The sequence below is a fragment of the Macaca nemestrina genome, chromosome 18, assembly GCF_043159975.1.
Source record: "Macaca nemestrina isolate mMacNem1 chromosome 18, mMacNem.hap1, whole genome shotgun sequence".
NCBI classification, from domain to species: Eukaryota; Metazoa; Chordata; class Mammalia; order Primates; family Cercopithecidae; genus Macaca; species Macaca nemestrina.
The window spans coordinates 86,034,884-86,057,840 of NC_092142.1; the positions used below are offsets into that span (position 1 = coordinate 86,034,884).

Below are 22,957 nucleotides of genomic sequence, written 5' to 3' on the forward strand. Positions count from 1 at the left end.
TGCCATCCTTATCCATGCCCTTTCTGTCTTTCTGCTCTGCTGTTCTCAACTATTCTCCCCTGGATTATCACCTCATGGTCCCAAGGTGGCTGCTGCACCACCAGCCACCTCAACTATATTCAATGGCAGGAAGTGGAGCAGGGCTGGGATAGCACAAGAAGGAACTCTTTGCATGAGTCCCCACACGGCTTCCTTTCCTTTATACAGGAAGAAAGTTCTTCCCTGAAAGCCCCTGCTGACTCCCCCTTGAGTTATTGACCAGAACAGGGTCACTAGGCACCCTGGCTGTGAAGAAGCCTGAGAATGCACATATCTGGCTCACCCCGTCTTTGTAGCTGAAGAAAGGCGTTGACCGGGGCTTTGGTGTTGGTAACCAACAGTTTCTGCCGCAGGGTGTTGGAACATAGTGAAAAATTGGGGCTCTCTAGCCCCGCACATGGAATGAATTGAGAGTTGGGAGAAGTGAGGCACGACCAGGCTTCCTGATTTCCCACCAGGGTCTGGCCTTCCTGCCAACTTCAGACACAAGTCTGAGCATGCACCTCCCCTCTTGGCCTCCCCTGCACAATGAGAGGCTTAGAGCAACCTCCTAAAGAAACAACAAAAGGGCCAGGTCACTGCTATTTTTAACAACGTAAGAAAACAGAATTAAGGTTGTTGGGGAGTGAATTATTGATTTACCACATTTATTACTGAAAGGGTGAGTGTGGGAAGACTTTCAAGAAGGAGGGGTTCACTGGGAGCTGGGTGGGTGGGGGCTGGAGGGTCAAAGAATGCTCTTGACCCTAAAGGGCTCTGAGCTGTGTTGGAGGCTGGGCTGGTCTGAGACCTTCAAGGGAGGTGGGAATGCCCAGTATGAAGGAATCAGGACAGGGTGGAGGGGAGAAAGCCCAGTGTTTATTTGGAGGTCCATAAAGAGACAGCTGTTACCTAAAGCAATGTTTCCACTCTGCGTTCTGCCAAACACTGGTCCCCCAGGATGCGATATGAAGGACAGGGTTGCAGGCTCCTTTACATAAGGAAACACCGTATGTTCTAGCCCAAAGCAGTCAATAAAAATGCAATGTGAGCCACAGAAGTAATTTTAAATTTTATAGTAGATGTGTTAAAAATGTAAGAAGAGGCCAGGCGTGGTGGTTCACGCCTGTAATCCCAGCACTTTGGGAGGCCGAGGCGGGTGGATCACAAAGTCAAGAGATCGAGACCATCCTGGCCAACGTGGTGAAATCCTGTCTCTACTAAAAACACAAAAATTAGCTGGGTGTGGTGGTGGGCGCCTGTAACCCCAGCTACTCAGGAGGCTGAGGCAGGAGAATCACTTGAACCTGGGAGGCGGAGGTTGCAGTGAGCCAAGATCACGCCATTGCACTCCAGCCTCGTGACAGAGCGAGACTCCTCAAATAAATAAATAAATAAATAAATAAATAAATAAATAAATAAATAAAATAAAGAAGAAACCAAGGAGATTTGTTTATCCCAATATACCTTCAATATTTCATTTCATTGTGTAATCAATATAAATAAGATTTTTTCTCTCTTCTTTTTCATACTGCAGCTTCAAAATCCAGCATGTACTCACACCTATAGGACATCTCAATTCAGACCAGCCCAACATTGGAAGCTGTAGCCGTAACTCCTCGTGGAGGTAGACAAACAACAGCTCCCTCTATTTGGTCTTTTTCCTTTTTTTTCCCAGCATTTTTTGCTCAAGAAGCTAGTGTTGCAGAGAGCTGGAGTCAGGCCTCCCAGCAAACATGCAGCTTCCCGGGCAGAGAGAGCAGACTGGTACCTCAGAGGGGCTGAAGCTGGGCATCTGTGATCTCAGCTCAGGCCAGCCTGCTGCCTTGGTGGAATTTCTTTGAAGTATTCTGTTCTATCCTAAAAACTTATGGAGATTTTACATCTTACTCCAAAGAATATCCATGTTTGTTTGAATATTGCAAATGTTTTGGATTACTTGGCGTCTAGGAAAAATCAAAGCTTAGCATGTTTACATTGTGGCTCCCCCTGCCCGTTCCATCTGCCCTTGGGGCTGCACGCCTCCCAATTTAAGATGCACAGGATTACCTGGTCTCCACGCTTCCTTCCAGCTCTGGGTGCCCATGACTTTTTAAAGAAATTAAACCAAATGGTCCATTCTTGCATTTAGACAATCCATGAGCCTATGTGGAATCTTTTTTTTGTTTGTTTCTATGTTTGTTATGGGATTTCCCCCCCAAATCTTAACCATTCTAACATGGGATAACCCCCCTCCGTTAACCATTCTAATGTGGGATAACCGCCCTCCATTAACCATTCTAACGTGGGATAACCGCCCTCCGTTAACCATTCTAACGTGGGATAACCCCCCTCCGTTAACCATTCTAACGTGGGATAACCCCCCTCCGTTAACCATTCTAACGTGGGATAACCGCCCTCCGTTAACCATTCTAACGTGGGATAACCCCCCTCCTTAACCATTCTAACGTGGGATAACCCCCCTCCTTAACCATTCTAACGTGGGATAACCCCCCTCCTTAACCATTCTAACGTGGGATAACCGCCCTCCGTTAACCATTCTAACGTGGGATAACCGCCCTCCGTTAACCATTCTAACGTGGGATAACCGCCCTCCGTTAACCATTCTAACGTGGGATAACCGCCCTCCGTTAACCATTCTAACGTGGGATAACCGCCCTCCGTTAACCATTCTAACGTGGGATAACCCCCCTCCTTAACCATTCTAACGTGGGATAACCGCCCTCCGTTAACCATTCTAACGTGGGATAACCGCCCTCTGTTAACCATTCTAACGTGGGATAAACCCCTCCGTTAACCATTCTAACGTGGGATAACCGCCCTCCGTTAACCATTCTAACGTGGGATAACCGCCCTCCGTTAACCATTCTAACGTGGGATAAACCCCTCCGTTAACCATTCTAACGTGGGATAACCCCCCTCCTTAACCATTCTAACGTGGGATAACCCCCCTCCTTAACCATTCTAATGTGGGATAACCCCCCTCCGTTAACCATTCTAATGTGGGATAACCCCCCTCCTTAACCATTCTAACGTGGGATAACCCCCCTCCTTAACCATTCTAACGTGGGATAACCCCCCTCCGTTAACCATTCTAATGTGGGATAACCGCCCTCTGTTAACCATTCTAACGTGGGATAACCCCCCTCCTTAACCATTCTAACGTGGGATAACCCCCCTCCTTAACCATTCTAACGTGGGATAACCCCCCTCCTTAACCATTCTAACGTGGGATAACCCCCCTCCTTAACCATTCTAACGTGGGATAACCCCCCTCCTTAACCATTCTAACGTGGGATAACCCCCCTCCTTAACCATTCTAACGTGGGATAACCGCCCTCCGTTAACCATTCTAACGTGGGATAACCCCCCTCCTTAACCATTCTAACGTGGGATAACCGCCCTCCGTTAACCATTCTAACGTGGGATAACTCACTAGCTAGGAGCCTTAGACAGCAGATCTTCCGACCGCTCCCTTTTCATAGCCAGTAACTCTGCCCATTGTGCTGAAAACAACCTATAGCTCTGACTAAAACTCCCCAGAAATATCCCGAGATGTGTCCCTAGAAAATCCTTCCTCCTGGAAAAGGCATGGTTCTTGCTGAAACTACTTTTGAACAACCAATACTTAGACAGAGATCCCCAATATGATTATAATGTCTAATCTTCTTTAGAGGTAATATATTACCACTAATTAACATGGTAAATTTTATACTTATTCTAAAATGTTTCATATAAATAAATATTTTAATTAATAAATATAAATATACTTATATTCATTATATAATTTGTTCTATATAACAATTATGTAAAATTAATAAATAAAAACATCATATATAACACATGTATTACCTAAATAAAATATAAAGTTATATAGATATATATGATTGATATGGGAGCTTTATGATAAATATAATTGTGTAATATATATCTGTTTATAAATGAACAAATATAAATTATACTTTAAATTATTTTAAAGATTATTATCAATAAGAGTGCCACTATGTATCTTCAGCTTAAAGGGTCCAGGAAGTCTGAGATGCACACAGAGGCTCCCAGGCAGCATGTGGCTGTTTGAGTCCCAGGAGGAGGCTTCTGAAGACTGCAGTGGACCTGAATGTCCCTCAGAGACCCTGGACACTTCTGAGGTAGGCAGTAGCTTTGGTGGCCATTTGCATTTTCTAAAGAGGGCCACCACAACACATCTCAGGCCACATGCTCTTTTTAGGATGTGACCTTGACGCTCCCCAAGTCGAGTGGTGGGGAACCTGTGCCCAGGTTCAAGAGGAAGTCTGTGACTGTCTCAACCAGTAAGGTACAGCAGAAATGACTGCCAAGACTAGACCGCCGAAGTGCCACCAGTGTCCACCCTGTATGCTTCAAACTCTGCCTCCATGGTGGGAGGAAGCCCAAGCAGCCATGAGGCAGACCGTGTGCAAAGGTTCCAGATGAGAGACCCTAATGAAGGTTCCAGTTAACAAGCAGCCTCAACACCAGACATAGGAGTAAACACACTTTCAGCAAATTCCAGAACCCCACCATCAACTCACCTCTAAGCTTGGAGCACCCCCAGCTAACACCACACAGGACAGAGATGAGCTATGCCTGCAGGTCCCTGCCCAAAGTGCAGTTCACGAGCAGAAAATGAATGAATGTTGTTGTTCCCATCCCCTAAGTCTGAGTGGTTTGTGACTCAGTGGTAAATGACACGGTCGCAGGGTCTGCAGCAGCCCTGGCAGCCTGGCGGGTGTGAGTCCCAGCCAGGCCTGCCAGGCTTGCTGCATGATCTCAGGCTGCCTGGCCCCATAAGCCCCCCGTTCCCCATCAGTTAGACAGCCAGGATGCAAACTTCCATGCACCTTACAGAGTTGTCATGAAGGAATGAGGAGCCATGGGGATGTTTCATTTCACTAGCATCGCTACTGTCACTGGTCAGCACATGGGGCAAAACCCATCGAAAGCCAATTAAATCACACCCCAAACCCGCAAGCCCGAGCAGCTGTTCTCACTGTCACGTGGGGATAGACCATTCCTTCATTGCATAAGCACAGGCAGTGGCCGGAAAAGGCACAAGAAAAATGCACCTCTCCAGGGGTGAGACCCTCACCTCCTTGAGAAAGATGCTCACCAGGTGGGCTGAGCTCACCAGGACCCACTGAGAGAGCAGCAGCTTCTCACATGCACACCACACACTCACGCAACACACAACACATACACAACACACATGCACGCAACATGCCGCATACACAACACACACACACCACATAAACAAGCACACACCACACAAACACAGCACACACCACACACACACCACACAAACACAGCACACACCACATACATCACACGTGCAACACACATCACATACACAATATATACACATGTAACACAACACACACAACACACTCCTGCATGCAACATACACACATGCCACACACACCACATACACAACACACACACAAGGCACTCATGCAACACACACCACATACACAACACACATTCAAATATGCAACACACATGCATGCAGCACATACACGGGAACATATATATCACACACCATATACATAACACACGCATGCAGCACACTCATATAACACACACCACATACACAACACTCACACATGCAGCACACACACATGCAACGCACACAACACTGACACACCACACACACACGCACGCCATAGACCACACGCATACCACAAACCACATCACATACACATGCAACACACAACACACACATACATGCACAACACATACAACATGCCACACAGACATACCACACACTTGCACACATGACACAATACACACAACACACTGCATATACAACACACATTCACAACATACAACACACATACACAGAACACATACTCCACACAGTCATATACACAACACGCACACCACACTCACACCCCCAGGCCACCCACACAGTGCTGAGCGTGTGCAGTTGAATTTGCAGATGCCGAGGTCCCATGCATCTGAGTGGCATCAGTAAGCGCAGCCCATGGTCAGCAAAGCCGCCCGTGCTGAGGCGAGGCAAGCCATGGCTGTGTGCGCCACGCGGTGGCTGCACAAACTTTTGTGAGTCTCACTGCCCCGTCCGGCCCAGGATCCCACAGGAGTGCTAATGACATACAACATAAGCACTGACTTAACGTTCTAAAAGCTAACAGATTCTGAATTCTGAAACGGATCTGGCCCCCAGGGCCTCTGATAAGGTATTCAGATAAGGTGCCTGTGGGACAGAGTGTCCCAATTTCGGACAACTGAAAACGCTAAGGCCAGCTAACATCCATCAAGGCCAAGCTCCGGTTTCTCATGATTATCTCACCATTCCCCACACACCCCGAGGTCAGCAAGCCGTGCAGTGGAGAAGCCGTGCAGCCTCCGGCCGTGCCCTGCTGGCTGCCTGCTTAGGGTCAGCAGGGCGATGGCCTCGCAGGGGCCAAATGCACCTCCAGCCTTGGCACAGTCGGGTTCCCCAGCGCCAGTGCACCCTCCCTTGCTGCAGCCGGCATCAGGCTCTGCATTAAACACCAGATTAGAGCTGTTTGTCACAGGATTTACAGGGATTTTCCCCAATGGCGAGAGATCCTGCCTTTCCCCAGGACATATAATACAGCTGTCAGGGGCTCCCTCCAGCCGTATGCGCACAGCTGGGGCTTAGGTGGGGTTCAGAGAGGATGGGAGCAGGGAAGGCTCGAAACCTGGTCGGAATAAGCCAGCTGCTCCTCTGCCGAAGAGGAACTGGGCCCCCCATCCAGACATACCTCCTGCGCTTTGAAACCCTGGAGTCCTTGGCCACTTCGCCACTGAGGCGCTGTGCCCTGAGCAGACATTACCAAGCGCTCAGAGCGCAGGTCTCCATCACATGCATCTGGTTTGAATCCCAGCCCCACTCCCGACTCTGGGACTTGCAACCAGGCATGAAAACTTTGAGCCTCAGTTTTCTAGTCTATGAGGTGGGATGTTGACAATTGGATGCATGTCCTGGAACTATTTTCATGCTGAGACACATACGGTCACCAAAAGACTTTGCATAAGAAAGCTCATAGCACTTTTATCCAAAGCGCCCAGAAAATGAAAACAGCCCACCTGTGCATCAACCGGCAGGGGCGCAGCGACCTGGGACATCTTCACAGAATGGAATTCTGCCCAGCAAAGGAAAAGAGCAAGCCCCTGCCATCCCCAGCCACACAGAGGGACCACCCAGACGTCGTAAGTGAAAGAAGCCTCCACGAAATGGGTCACGCTGTAAGAGTCCGTGGATATAAAGCTGAAGACAAAAGTCAGCTGCAGGAGGCCATTGGCTGAGTGGGAGGACCAGGGAGCCCCAAGGGCACTGGGAGTGGGCTGTGTTGCCACCTGGGCATGGTCACGCCAGGACACACATGTGGGATAACTCACTGAGCCGCAGTGAGTGCTGAGCTACGCCTCAAGAAAAAAGATAGTGCTGGCAGGTCGTGAGGACTCGGAAGATGGGAGCTTCTAACGTGCCTGCCCCTGGCCCTCGTAGGTGGCCCTCTGCGCCAGCCTGTCAGTCTTTACCCAGCAAGCAGACAAGCGCCTGTGAGGGCCCTAGTGATCTGATGCCCCTAGGGATGTGTCGCTTTTCTCTTAAGTTGGGATTTTTCTGTTTGATTCCGTTGTGCCTCTCTGGTTTCGTTATTTTTTTCTTTTGGGAGAAAAAGCAAAGTTGGGGGGTGGGAGGGCAGTGCAGAGGAGAGCGGGAGAATTGGGCCGGGGCCAAAGTAACCAGCCGCTTTCCAAGACAAGCCTGTCGGCATCGCTCCCTGGAATTTCCTCTGCGTGTGCTCGTGGGCTCAGTTTTTCCATAAAGTCCCACGTGGCAGCAGGGGACCCAGCAGCCTCCGCAAAGGCCGCTCCGCTGTGGTCAAGGGCCGGCTAAGTGGCTGCCTCCCGTTGCAAGACCCCCGGAAGAACCTAGAAATGGCCCTCAGACACGGTGGACTGAGGCTTTAATTTGTCCTGGGAATGCGTAGATCCCAGCTCAGCTCAGAGTGAGGCCTGGAACCTTCCCTCCCTTCAGGCCAAAACGCCTCCCCATGGATTTTTTAAACACCACTGTGTTTATCTAGAAAGCCGGCAGGCAGAGGCTCTGCTGAGGCTGACGTTTTGAGTGAACTTGCTTCTCACCTCCTAAGCAGGGGGCTCTCTCTCCCTTCTCTGGAGGTGGGCTTGGCAGGGCGAAGGCGAGAGCCTGGGGGGACCCTGGACTTGCTGCATGGGCAGCCCCAGCCCCAGCTCACTGGCCATCCGGGGAGGGGCACAGCCATCAGGACGCAGCCAGCTGGGGCCGGCCTCACTAGGATGCTGGCGGAAGCCCTGGGCTGCCTCTGCTCCAGCCTGGCTGCTGCAGCCCAGCCTTGAAACGTCCCATCACAGCATGCTCTAAGCAGGGCATCCAGGCCCTTTCCTGCCACTCCGTTAGTGCTGAGCCTGGTGATCGCAGTCAGACCTCCAGACCACCAGGTCAGACCAGGTCCCCCACCCCATCACACCCGCATCCCCACCACTGGGCAGCCGCGCGGGCTCCACCTGGCCAGCTGAGCTTCCATGGCTGAATCCTAACAGGAGACCAGGGGAAGTGTGTCTCCTTCACCCAGATGGAAGCTCCCCACAGCCCTCCCAGCCTCTGCTTCTCAAGGGCTCCTGGAAACCCCTTCCTTTCTGTTCTGGGGCTCCAGGGCAGGAGGTGGCAAGGATTAACTCTTACCGCTCAACTCGGGGTGCGTTGCGGTCACTGGACCACGCGAGACCCTTCCCCAGGGAGGCTTCACAAAGGCCCCTCCCTCCCTGGCCCTGCTCGCAGCCCCGACAGGCAGCACCTTATCCTGCCTCATGAGTTTCCACAGATGTAAGGGTGTTCTTGGGCTGTGGTGTGCGTATGGATTGCTTAAAACATCTTCTTGAGGATAATATTCATACCGAAAAGCGCTGGACTCAAAGAGTTGTCACCAACGGAACACAGCCAGAAAATCAGCACCTGGACTGGAAGACCAAGTCTACCCAGCTTCTGAGAACTCCCCTGGGGCCCCTTCCACACCCTGCTTCACCAAACAAAGAGAGCTTTTTATTTATCATTTCTTGTCCTGTTTTCCCACTAAGCATCTTGTGGGTCCTGCGGGGGGTGCTCTGTGCATACCAGACCCGTAGTTTCCTATTTGGGTGAAGATGCATCTTGTTCCATAATATGCCTCCCTGGCCCTTTCCCGTTCACCACTCCCCCAGGGGTCACACACACAGCACCCCCACACCACCACCACATCCTCACCCAAGCCCCCTCACGAACATGGTGAGGACGTCTCAAAATGTATACAGGGAAGGTGTGCACCGATAGTTCCAGGTACTTGGGAAACTGAGGCAGGAGAACCACTTGAGCCTGGGAGTTCAAGGGTCTATGTCACTATGATCTCGCCTGTGAATAGCCACTGCACACCAGCCTGGGAAACACAGCGGGATCCCCTCTGTTTAAATATATATATGTAAATATGCACATGGAAGCAAAATTGCTGCTGGGTATATTAGCTTCCTATTGGTGCTGCAACAAATTATCACTGACTTAGTGACTTAAAACAACACAGATTTAGTACCACCACATTTATTCTGAAGGTCAGAATTCCAAAATGAGATTTCTTGCTGCGCAAAAATCAAGGGGTCAGCAGGGCTAGCTCCCTCCAGAGGCCCCAGGAGAGAAGCTGTCCTCTTGCCTTCTGTAGCTCCTGAAGGCCGCCCACGTGTCTTGGCTTGTGGCCCCATCATTCCAACCTCTATTTCTATTCTCACCTCTCCTCTCATGCAAACTCTCCTGCCCAGTTCTCATAAGGACCCTTGTGATGACATTGGGACCACCCTGATGATCCAGGATACTCTTCCCAACTCAAACTCCTTAACTTAATCACATCTGCAAAGCACCTTCTACCAAGTGAAGTAACATGTTCATAGGTTCTGGGCATTGGTGGGTGTCTTTGGGGTAGAGCTGGAAACACTATAGTGCCAACCACATTAGCTGTGCATTGGCCTCATCAGAACCAGCTTGAGATTCAAAAGATTTGCTCCAGTTCACACTCCAGCCAGCAGAGCATCAAAGTTCCTATTTCCCACATCTCTACTTCCTTCCGTTCAGCCAAAGTGCCTTCCCTCCACATCCAAGACCTGGGCCTCCTCCTTCCTGACTCCAACTTGAAGGGCAATTCCCTGCGAGACAAGCGGTCCCCCAAAGACACATCTCTTAAAACCTGATAAAACAGCACACCTGGTGCTGGTGCCGGTGTGATGAAAAGGGCAGCCTCACACCCAACCCACGGGAACAGAAAGCAAATTGGCAACAAGTTCCCAGAGCCTTGACAATACTCAGATTTTTGATTCTGTAATTTTTTCTGGCCGACTCTCCTAAAAACATCACAGGGGAGGTGCTGGATAAATAGTCCTTCAGCTGAATTGAGCAGGACCTGGAGGCAGCACATGGGGTGGAAGAAGGGGAGTTAGAGGTGAGCTCTGGGTATGACTCATATGCCCTTAGGGAAAATAGCCTGTAAGAGCCTGCAGGAAAGCTAGCAAGTCCACGGCTGAGGAGGGGCATTCCTTCCTGTCTGGTGTGTGGCCGCCCTGTCCTCCCCACTCACCCCCATCAGCGTCTGGGCCCCCCAGCTCCCCTCTTCCTGCCTTGTGTAAGGGTCACTGGTCACTGCTGCTACTTTCCAGCAGCGCAAATCAGAAACACTGCCAGAGGGAGGAGAGGAGAGAGGAACTGGAGTCAGAGAACAGGACAGAGCACAAAGGAAAGAGAACCAGCTCCATGGCGATTTAAAAGAAAAAGAGCCACGCCGAAGGCAGGGAGCTCAGGCCTTCCTAGAGCTAGGTGGGCAGTGCCATCCAAGTGGTATGCCTCAAGCCAGGGTGGGACCCATGTGAGCCTCTGTTCTCACTTCTCTCCACTTTTCAACTCTCTATTGTTTCAAAAGGTTGACCACATGCCCTGAGCCGCTTCAAGACTGGTGGCTCTCGCCTGTAATCCCAGCACTTTGGGAGGCCGAGGCAGGTGGATCACAAGAGGCCAGGAGATTGAGACCAGCCTGGTCAACATGGTGAAACTTCATCTCTACTAAAAATACAAAAAATAGCCAGGTATGGTGGCACGCATCTACAATTCCAGCTACTTGGGACACTGAGGCACAAGAATCACTTGAACCCAGGAGGCAGAGTTTGCAGCGAGCTAAGATTGTGCCACAGCACTCCAGCCTGGGCAACAGAGTGAGACTCCATCTCAAAAGAAAAACACAAAAAAGACTTGTACGTACGGAGTCACCCTGAAGAGTCCAGTGGCCAGGCCTGGCACCACTGACCAGGGCAGCATACAGATTCTTCTCTGCTTACAATGGGGTCACATCCCGATACACCCATCATACATTAAAAATATTGTAAGTCGGTTTAGAATATTTTCAATTGACGACAGGTTCATCCAGACATAACCCTATCATGAGTCCAGGAGCAGGCGGAATGCCTGTTGCCCCCTCACTCCATCGTGGGAGGGGGACTGTGTCTCGTTTGAGGTCTCATGAGATTGGGCCCCCAGAATCTACATGACTTTAGAGTCACTCAGATTGTCCACAAAGACAGGAGCCTGGCAAAAAATAACTGCCGAGAGCCCCGTACCCTGGGGGCAGCCCATCATCATTATTGTTAAATGCTAATACTTACAATAACAAATAGTCTGAGTCTGTCCTGAACTTAATAGCAGTAAAGCCACTCCCTCCTCCAAAAGGTGAGGAGGTGTGGAACCAACTCCGTGTAGCCAAGCAGGGGTGGCCCCATCAATGTCCCGCAGGGTCCCCTCCTGAGGAGGTGGAGACGCAGGCACTGTCCTCTTGGCCTCCCTCCCACCCAACCTGTCATCCTAAACGCTTCTCAAAAAGATGAGCAGTTACTACTAAATCTTTCTCTCTCCCTCTCTCACTCTCCCTCTAGCTCTCTCTCTCTGTCTCTCTTTTTCTCTCTGTCTCTCTCTCTCTCTCCATCTCTGTTGAAAACACCCATCTGGAGCTTCCAAGTCTGGCAACTACCACAGAAGGTCTACACTGGGAGCACCTGTGGTGACAGGCTAGCTCATGCTGTGCCAGGCTCCAAGAGGAGAAGGTCTACACTGGGAGCACCCGTGGTGACAGGCTAGCTTGCAGCCTGCCAGACACTGAGGGCTGTACACATTTACTCTGAGAGTTAGGGAGCTGACTGTGCCCAGTTCACAGATGAAGAAACTGAGGCACAAAGGGCCCACAGATGGGATGTGGCAAACGCAGGCTCCATCCAAGATCAGGCTGCAGAGGCTGTACTTGGAGCCAGTGTGCTGTGCAGAGAGCTGCAGAAAGAGGAGGCAAGACGACAGTGAAGCAGGAGGCGCAGGGAGCGGGTGAGCAAACAGATCACGTGGAAATTGTGAGAAGGTGTGCGCTCGGGAGAAGCCAGCCCAGATCATCCCTTCACACTCACTTTGCATTAGAGCCATCCGGGAGGTTATTAAGGGCCATCCTCTACATGCAGCCCTGCAGGTCCTGCCTGAGCGAACCAGGCAGGGGCTGGGTAACTCCTGGTGGACCCAGCCCTGCAGTCAGGGCTAAGAACTACTGGACTAAATTCTCTCCACATTTGCCCCCTCTCCTGCATTCTAGCTCCTGAGGAGACAGTGCCCTTGCTGTCTCCTTAATGCAGTGCAAGCATGGCTTCTCGTGCCCATTTTTACATTCTACACAGGAAGCCGAGATGCAGAGGGAAGAGGGACAAGGCCAAGGTCACACCGTGGGTCACTGGTGAAGCCAGGAACAGGTGCAGGCTCCTGCCTTGCTCTTTCCTCCGACCTCCAGCTCCAGCCTGACCCACCTGGGTTTTTCCCCTCTGCATGCATAGACAGCAGCCTCCTTTATGGACACGGAAGTCAAGACAGATGAGCAGGTAAGAGGGAAAAGGTTCCACGCTGGGGGCTGCTTCTGTCCCCGGGTCAGTCCAGCCTGACAAGGGGCCTTGTCATTAAAGCCACATCAGTCTGCAACAGCCCCAGCAGCCGGCTACATTTCTTGGACACCTTTCCAGGAAGACTTGCCAGTGGTGCCCGTGCAGGGCCCACCTGGGACACGTTGGCCCCGTCCAGCAATCTGTTTCTAATTCCCTGACACGGGGCGACTTCTCCTCCTCCCTCGCTGCCGCGGGCTTCACATGCCTCAAGGATTACACGCTGAGTGAACTCTGTCGGCGAAGCCGAGGCAGCGGGGAGTGAGGACAACGCGTTCCATTGTTCCCCACCCGCCTTCCCAACGCCCTGATTGGCAAGAAAATGTCTCTGAGAGACGGATGGAAAGAAAACATTCCCGGGCCGAGGCGTCCCATCGGGCTGATCAGCCACCATCACTGGGAGCCGCTGGGCAGATCTTCTCTGTTACCAAACAAAGCTCCCCTCTCCCTCCTTGGTCCCAGCTCCCAGGGAAATTAACCTGAAAATTGGGGGTGAGCCTTACGGGACTGTTCACCCTGACTTCCGGGGATGGCTACACTGCAAATACTCCTTCTGTCATCATGAATCAATACAATTGCTGCCGTGACTGTTTATGGAGCATGTCCTATGTGCCAAGCATGGTACCAACCTCTCCACACAACAATGGAGAACACCAAGAGGCCCTGGCGATGCCCCAGGCCCCGTGGCATGTGCCTTCTTCCATCTCATTTAATCCTAAGGACACCACTTTGACGGGGGTACTGTTGTCGGTCCCATTCTTTACAGACGGGAAGACTGAGGCTCGAAGAAGGGAAGGGAGCCCAGAGCTCACTGTGCTTAGCTAGTAACAGAGGCAGAATCTGAACCTGGGTCTGTCAGACTCCAGAGTCCGCCCTCCCAGCCACTTGTGGAAACTAAAAGGTCCTCCCCATTCTGCAGTGGAGATGCCTCTGGGTGTCACCCCTCACCGTCATCCCTAGTTTTAGCCAAGAACAGATCAACAGGAAGCAAGTGCTTGACCTGGGCTAAAGGCGGGGCCTTGGCCATGATGGGCAGGGGGTCAGGGCATCCAGCACGTGATATGACCCTGGCCACCTACCCTGACAGCCGGGCATCCGGGCTGGAGCAGGGTCCCCCTGGATGAGTCCTGGGGCTGTCAAAACAAAGGACCACAGCCAGAGGTCAAAACGACAGAGTTATTCTCTCACAGTTCTGGGGGCCCATTCCAAAATCACGGTGTGGGCAGGGTTGTGCTCCCTCTAGAGGAAGATTTTTCCTGCCTCTCCTGGCTCCTGGTGGTTACCCAAATCCTGGATTTGCAGCTGCATTGTTCCTACCTCTGCCTCCTCAACACACGGCTTCCCTGTGTGTGTCTGTGTGCCTGAATTCCCTTTTCCTATAAGGACACAATCATTAGACTCAGACCCACCATAATCCGGTAGGACCTCATCACATCTGAAAGGCCCCCCTTTCCAGATAAGGTCATCGTCTTAGGTTCTGCACGGACATGAGTTTGGGGGGACACAGTGTGCCCCAGCACACCCAGCAGCCATCTGTCCTTCGCCTCGGCCAGCCTTCGCAGATGGCCCGCTCTGTTCCGGGGTGTGTTTCAGAGGCTGGTGACACAGCCCGCTGAGAAGAGTTTCACCAGCCCAAAGAAGGAAGAGAGCACTTGTGTCTGGGGATGGTCGGGGACAGCTGTGTGGTGAAGGTGACAATTGAACTGGGCCATGGAGAGGGAGCAGGAATGTGCCGCATGGGTGGGTGAGGGCGGGAGGCAGCCAGGCCCCTCCAGGGTCAACAGCACAGGGGTGCGCGCTGGGTTCATGTGTCTTCACTTCAACAGTTGGTTTTTCAAAAAGCCCCTTCTCTTGTCGCTGTCTACACCACCTGGTCAGCTAGTGACAAGCTCGGCAGGAAGTTCAAGGGTGCTCGGGACCTCCTCTCCCGCTGACCACAGGCCCTCAGCACCTGACCATGCGCCCTGAGGAGTCATCCCCTCCAGGAGCTGGAGGACGGAAGGAAGCCGGGAAGGAGCACATGTCAGCTCCAAGTTGTTCCTGGGCTTCTTCACCATTTCCCAAGCCACAGCTTTGGTTCCCTGCCTGCCCCTTCCATGCACTGTGCAGACAAGCACTGCCCAACACCCACCAGCAACTCCCAGGCCATGAGTTCCACCTGCAGGCTCCCTGGTGCCCCAGTGATGCCATGGAAATCCTTACGAAACCTCAGCTGGTTGTCCTTCATCTATTCTTATGTGAACAAAACCACTCAGATTTGAATGTCTCCAGGCCCCCATGTGACTTGTCAAGCCCACAGAGGCAGAGAGAGTAACGGAAGCTCTAATAAACACCAGCCTCCCTCCAAGCAACTCCTCTCTCTATTCTCTAGGACACAGGCTGTGAATCTTGCCTCCCCAGGACTTGGCTTTAGGGGAAGACAGACTCTTGCAAATTGTTTGGAAAGCTGTGAGTGAATGGGGGACAGAGGGGAGACACTTCCTCAGAAGCCAGGTTCATGTTGTCCCCATGAGTGGAGTTCTTGGTGCTGGGACAATGGTTGGGTGTCTCCTCTGCACTCTCCTAAGCCGTAACATGTATAAACCCATTAATCATCACAGCACCCCTTTAAGAGAGGGATTCTTATTATTCCACTCTACAGAAACGGACAATGATGTCCAGAGAAGTTAAGTAATTTGTCCACAGTTACACAGTCTAGTAAGTCACAGACCCAGGCTTCAAACCCAGAAAGCTGGCCTGATCCCTCACTTCATGTCTGCTTCTTCTCTCTACTTCCACCAACTGCCAAGCTAGAGGCTTGATGGTGGCAGGTGATGGCGAGCACTTTGAATTCTGGCATCGAGAAGAAAAACACGATGTGGGAGGAATCTGGCTTTCTGTCATTGCTTTTACTTATAGAAGCACAAAAGCTTGTGTCAAGAGCATTCACTTCAGACATAGTGACCACATCCCTCCTAGTCCACTGATCACAATGTCAACCATTACTGCTTTAGCCAAATTCCAGCTGGCTCAAGAACACAGGGGACAGGAAGGTGCTCGGACCTTGAACTAAGAGACCTCCCTGTGAAAGTCCTGCCCTAGGTTCTGCCACAGCTACTCCCAAGGCTCAGCTCCTCCCAGATTCTCTAACAGGCACCCATCTGCTGGAGACCCATAAGAAGAAGACAGCCCAGTCCAGAAAGAGGGCACTGTGGTACCACTCTGGGAGCCAGTCATATTGGGTTGTTCTAGAACATTCTGGAATGCATACACCAAGTCATGGGTGAGCAACTGCTCTGGGTCTCCTGCAGTGGCCAGAACTGTGCTGAATCTGCATCCTTCAAGAGTATGTTGGTGACCTGGATCAATGACATCACCGACCAGAGAGTATACTTGGGAATGAATGCCAGGTCACACTGGACGCTTCCCCTTTAACAGAGAGTGAGGAGAAGCCATTGGCATGAGGGTGACCCATGGAGGAGTTGGGGCGGGGGAAGTAGAACTGAAATTGGTGAAGGAAATGGGATTTCAACTCAGGGAAGGGACAAGGGGGAGGATGTGTCAGTTTGGGGGAAGAACAAAGCCAAAAATAAAGATGTTAAGGCCAGGTGATGTAGCTCACGCCTGTAATCCCAACACTTTGGGAGGCCGAGGCAGGTGGATCATGAGGTCAGGAGTTCAAGACCAGCTTGACCAAGAAGGTAAAACTCTGTCTTTACTAAAAACACAAAAATTAGCTGGGTGTGGTGGTGGGTACCTGTAATCCCAGCTAGTTGGGAGGCTGAAGCAAAGAATTGCTTGAACCCAGGAGGCAGAGGGTGCAGTGAGTCGTGATCATGCCATTGTACTCCAGCCTGGGCAACAGAGCAAGACCCCATCAAAAAAAAAGATGTTAAAAGACCAAAGTTAGGCCAGCCACAGTGGCTCACGCCTATAATCCCAGCACTATGGGAGGCTGAGGTGTGTGGATCACCTGAGGTCAGGAGTTTGAGACCAGCCTGGCTAACATGGTAAAACCGTGTCTCTACTAAAAACACAAAAATTAGCCAGGTATGGTGGCACATGCCTGTAGTCCCAGCTACTTGGGAGGCTGAGGCAGGAGAAGCGCTTGAACTCGAGAGACGGAGGTTGCAGTGAGCTGAGATCACGCCACTGCACTCCAGCCTGGGCGACAGAGCGAGGCCCCTTCTTTCATTCTCAGCACTGAAAGCTCTTCTTGTGTAACTGGCCCCAGACTACCTTTCCAGCTTCAAAATAATGTTGTGCACAGCTCACTACAGGAGCAGAGATAGTGATACCAATGAGAACTCTCCTTTCTAGCATGCCAAGAGCTTGCCGTTCATTCTCCCCACTCTGTGTCCTTGTCAGACCTCACTCATCAATCCCAGGCCTCTAGAAAGTCTCTGACAGTGGATGAGAGTTTGTGCCTGAAAAAAACCAATTTTCTATACCTGCTTCATCCAGGAGATTTTTCCCCTTCTGTATTTGCTCTTTGGTTGTTTATGGTCATAATTTCCCATCCTTTGGGCCACCAAATAGTTCCAAGGCCTCTGCAGCAGTCTCCAGGCTGCCCTCCAGGCATTCGGGTAACACTTTCCATGGTCAGGTTGTCTTTTTTCTGAATTATGCAGTTGGAACCTTGGAAGCAAGTTGCCTTTGGTGGTTTTCAACCTTGGGATTTTGGACCAAATGCTGCCTTCTCTGTGACCCATTTCTTTCCATCGAAAGGTGTGTGTAAGTCTTGCTGAAAAACTGAATCCAAGACTGCTCTGTATTGAATCCATCCCCCAAAAAGCATGTGTTGCAAACTTAATCCCCAGGGCAACAATGTTGGGAGGCGGGGCCTAATGGGAGGGGTTTAGGTCATCAATCCTTCCACCCCATGGAAGGATTAATGACAATTACAAGGGGCCTGAGGCTATGAGTTGGCCACATTGCTCTCTCTGGCTCTCTGACACTTCTGCAGTGGGATGACACTGCAAGAAGTTCCTCACCAGATGCAACCCCTGGATCTTGGACTTCCCAGCCTCTAGAACCAGGAGCCAAATAAATGTCTGTTCATTTCCCAGCCTGTGGCATTCTGTTATAGCAGTGTAAAATAAGACAAAGACATCACTGTCTAGAGGCTGGAATGGTGCTTTGGGCCAGGACCAGCAGGACCTTGGGCCAGACGTGGAGCTGCCAAGTCTCCCAAAGGAGACCTTCCTGAAGTCTTCTCCATTAGAGTCATTTTGGTGCTATCTCCAAAGCAGCATCATTAAAATGGAAAAATGCTACCCAGGAAAGGGAACCTCTGAGTCTTCTCATACCTGCCTGGTCAAAGCTTCCTTAGTTGTATGTAACATAAAACCCACTTGAGCTAGCTTAAGCTAAGAACAATTTTTTAAAAATAAAATAAGGTTAATAAACAAGCGGAATTATTACAAGAAAAGACGGTGGGGCTTCAGCACACCCTGTGCAGCCACACAGGACATTCCCTCAGAGAGTCCTGGGCTTGGCTTAACACTCAGCCATTGCCATCTGGAAAATCTTTATAACTTGACCTTTGACTAGGTCAGCCCTGCTGGGAGCCTCAGGAGATGGTATAGAACACTTCTCAGCATATCCCACCCAAAAGGTGAGGAATTGGGGGTATTTATCCTCCAACTCCCATCCATGGCTACTGAGGACCCCCTAGCACCCCTGGTCTGCCCACGTGTGGGCTGAGAGGAGCTATCAGGTGGGGACAGGAACTGCCAATTGGGACATTTTTGGTATTTACACAAGGTCACCAGCACGCACTGTGTCTTAGTCCATTCCTGCTGCTATAACAAAATATCTGAGACTGGGTAATTTATAAAAAGCAGAACTTACCCTGCTCTGGAGGCTGGCATGTCCAAGATCAACGCCCTGGCAGGCTTCGTGTCGGGTGAGGGCCTGGACCCTGCTTCCATGGTGGCGCCTTGTTGCTGTGCCCTTCAGAGGGGAGGAGTCCTGTGCCCTTAACTGACAGAGGAGACAGAAGGGCAAAGGATCTGGCTATTTCTCCAGAGCCTTTTATAAGGCACCGACCCCATTAATAAGGGAGGGACCCTCATGGCCTAATCACCTTCTAAAGTCCCCACCTCCGAATACCATCACATGGGGTCTTAGGTTCCAACACAGGAATCCGGGAAGATAGAAACATTCAAACCATCACACGCTGAGCAGGAGAGGGCACAGGCAGGGCAGTGGCAACCTCAGGCAGTCAATCGCAGGAAGTAGGGAATGGATAACTAGGTGGTTCTTACGTAGAACAGTACCACTGAGAATGCCGCACCCAGCTGCCACCTTCCAGTGCCAGGCAGGGTTTGATGGCTGAGACAAACTAAGGGTCTCAGAAACTGAGGGCCGCACCCTCCCACTCCACAGATGTGTGAACACACAGAATACAGCATCTCAATTAGGCCATGCCTGGTCTCACACTTCAGAATGAAATGCAAACTTCCAAGCTTGGCAACCCCATTTCCAAGCACAAGGCCAGGTGCTTTGTGATCTGGGCCCCTGACCCCTGACCTCCAACTCTGACCCCAGTCCACCTCCCCCAGGTCCCTCATGCCCTGCACTCGAGCTGCATGAGCTTTTCTCACCCAAGCCCATTCCCACCTTTGGGTCCATCTAGCACCTTTGTCCTCTGCCTGCGGCGCCTCCTTCTCCCTGTCACGTTTGGATCCTTGTCATCTTCAGAGGGCAGCTCAGATGTTGCCTGCTCAAAGGAGCCTTCACAGACTACACTAGCTCCCCTTGCATTAATTTCCAGCGAGGCACCCTGTTTCCACAAAGGCACACGTCACAATCGATCATTCAGTTTTATTTATTTCCTTTCTAATCCCCTGTCTCTACACTCATTTCAAATCCCATGAGGCAGGGACTGTGTTTTGCCCACCACTGCATCCCCAGAGCCTAGCACGGCTCCCTGGGGCTCAATGTTTGGCAAATGAATGAATGTGTTTCACTTCCTCAAGTTTTCCATGTTTAAAGGGAACCTCGGGAAGGCACCACTAAAACAGAAAACATTTCAGGCGCAACGGCTGTAACACGTGGCAGCTAGCCCCCAGAGACATCCACGAGCTTGGGGTTTTAATGACGCCCCAAGAATGGCCCCACCCGAACCCCTGGAACCTGTGACTATGTTACCTTCTGTGGCAGAGGGGCATTCAGGTAGCAGGTGGAACGCAGGCTGCCAATCAGCTGACCTTAAAATAGGGAGATTCCCCTGGGTTATCCAGGTGGGTCAAATGTAATCACAGGGTCCTTAAATATGGAAGAAGGAGGCAGAATAGAGAATCGGAGAATGATGATGTGATGACAGAGGCTGAGGTCAGAAAGATACAATGTTGCTTCAAGATGAAGGAGGGGCCATGAGCCAAGGAATGCAGGCGGCCTCTAGAAGCTGGAAAAGGCAAGGAAGGGATCCTCCTCTGGAGCCCTCGGAGGAAGTGGCCCTGCCCACACCTTGATTCTAGCCCAGGGAGACGCATGTCGGACTTCTAGCTTCCAAAACTTGTGTTCTTTTCAGCCTCTAAATTTGCAGGACTTTGTTACTGCAGTCATGGGAAGCATGCACTGTTAACAGGCTTTCTCTGAGCAGATATTAGCTCACTTGATTGTTGCAGCAGCCCTGTGCAGGGGTACCAGTGCTATTCTTATTTTATGGATAAGGAAACGGAGGCACGGAGAGGTTAAGTTGCTGCCCAGGTTCCACCGCTAATAAGGGCAGAGCTGGGACCATAGGCCAGGCGGTGGGCTCTGGAGTCCGTGCTGGTGCCAACCATACCACGACGGCCGCCAGGGGCTCTGCAGGGATTGAACGAGATCACGGGGAGCACTTAGCACAGCATGTGCCACGTGGCAAACCAGGTGGCCTGTAGGATCGACTTCATCCTGCTTAAAGGGCCACCAATGTTCCTCTTCCGGAATGATTCCACACGGCTTTCCATCGCTGTCCTTGGCTTGGGGGACACTGGTAAGCAGATGACTTACTGGGCAGTTACGCTGTCGCAGAAACGATGTGGGCTTGGGGCCAGTGACAGAAGGCCTGGGTCAGAACGTTCACGTTCCCCATGACTGCAGGACCTTGCCAAGCCCTGTGAGTGGGTGCCCCGCGGATCACCTGGAATGCATGCCTGTCTCTTGTCACTTGGAAGTGCCTGCAGCTGCACCATCTTGTTCCTCCTGTGGCCCTGATCCTCTGCCCTGTGAACTTCCAAAGCCAACGTGGTTCCTGCTCGCCCCTGTCCAGCAGAGAAGGGGGAGTGGCCTCCTGAAAGTGGGGGAGCTTTGGTCTTCCTCGCCCTGCCCCGCGTTCCAGTCATACACAACATGTGGATGTTGAGATGGATTTTCTCCTCAAATGCTCCCTCCAGGAGGGCAGGCTGAGCGCTGTGAAAAGCAGCTGTGTACTCATCTAAGGAGAGGGCCGGCAGCCATGGAAAACAGCCCGGCCCGGCTCCCTGCGCAACACAGACAGCCCCTCAGCCTCACTTCCTGCTGCCTCTCTCCCCGGGACCCTGGCGCCGGTTGTGTTCGGCCCTGAAAAACAAGAAAGGATTTGGGTGAGAAGCAGGAGGCAGCTGAGCTCTGCAAAGAGGCCCTGGTTTTTTTTTTTTTTAATTAAAAATTAAAAATAAATTATCAGTGACTTCAGGGAAAAAAAGCATTTCTCTCCAATCCAGGCGCTGTTAACCTTCTGGGGACCTCAGACCCCTCTGGAAGTCTTACAAAGCCAATGAGCCCTTCTCAGAATGTTTTCAAACGTATAAAATGTGTGGAATTACAAAAGAAACAATTACATTGAAATAGTTACCAAATATTTTAAATTGTGCTATAGTCAGATGTGTGCTTTTTTAGAAACATGGATCTCACAGAGAGTCTGATAACGTCCTTACCTCAAAGTAGCACTGAGCTCAAATTATAGTTTGGAAAAGCAGCCATGGCTATATGTGATGAGAAAATATCTGGGATTTTGTTGGTGACAAAGTGACAGGTTCTGTTAACGTGATTGGCTTGCTGCCTATGGCCATCATGGAAGGAAAAGCTAAATTTCAGTTGGGCCTTAGAGAAGATAAAGATGTGATCGTTTTCCCTCCAGTTTCACCAATCCCCTGAATTATCCCATGGATATGTTGGTTAGGACTCCAGGGATAATTAGAACACTCCTGACTGCCGTTTGAGTCTTGAGCAGTGAGTTAACAAGAGAAATCCTTCAGCAATAAACCTGCAATAATATTTAGGCGAGCACACGAAGTCTGAGATGCTAAATTTTTTGTTTTAAAAAAGGCACCCTCAGAGAAGGGGAAAAGTTTGAAATAAATTTGGTTGTTATTTCTAAGTACAGTAGTTAGAGGGTTTTTTTTTCCTTTTTTGTTTGTCATCTATATGTCATTTTTATTATTAAGCTGGTAGGCTGGTAGGATAAAAAGGAAGCCTTCCATAGATAGTGATGACTATAAGCAGAAAGCTTTCATTTTAACATTCTACTAGAGTACTGTTTGGATGATCTACAATGCATGTATATTACATTTTAAATTAAAAGCTAATACAGTCTGCATACCGTGGCTCACGCCTGTAATCCCAACACTTTGGGAGGCTGAGGCAGGCAGAAAGCTTTGTCCAGGAGTTCAAGACCAGCCTGGCCAACATGGTGAAACCCCGTCTCTACTAAAAATACAAAAACTAGCCATGGTGGCATGTGCCTGTAGTCCCAGCTACTTGGGAGGCTGAGATGGGAGAAATGCTTGAGCCCAGGAGGCAGAGGCTGCAGTGAGCCGAGATTGCGCGACTGCACTCTAGCCTGGGTGACAGAGCCAGACTCTGTCTCAAAAAAAAAAAAAAGCTAATACATAACCACTGAGTTGTATACTTTGAGTGAACTGTATGGTCCACAAACTGTATCTCAATAAAGCAATTGAAAGTGTTTAATTAA

At 50.7% G+C, this 22,957-nt stretch overlaps 1 protein-coding gene across 4 annotated transcripts in view; it reads right to left on the minus strand.

Moving 5' to 3' along the window:
• Window positions 1-22,957, minus strand: part of C18H16orf95 (chromosome 18 C16orf95 homolog) — a 317,656-nt gene that overhangs the window by 123,074 nt on the left and 171,625 nt on the right. For 2 of the 4 annotated variants that reach the window (XR_011616661.1, XR_011616662.1), the window contains exons 9-11: window positions 20,170-21,564; window positions 19,639-19,801; window positions 18,868-18,999 (exon numbers count right to left, since the gene is read on the minus strand). The gene's annotated coding sequence lies outside the window, so the exon portion shown is untranslated. Of the gene's footprint in view, window positions 1-994; window positions 1,010-17,065; window positions 17,767-18,867; window positions 19,000-19,638; window positions 19,802-20,169; window positions 21,565-22,957 lie in introns of those variants that run through there. The other 2 variants (XR_011616664.1, XR_011616663.1) reach the window with 2 other exon arrangements.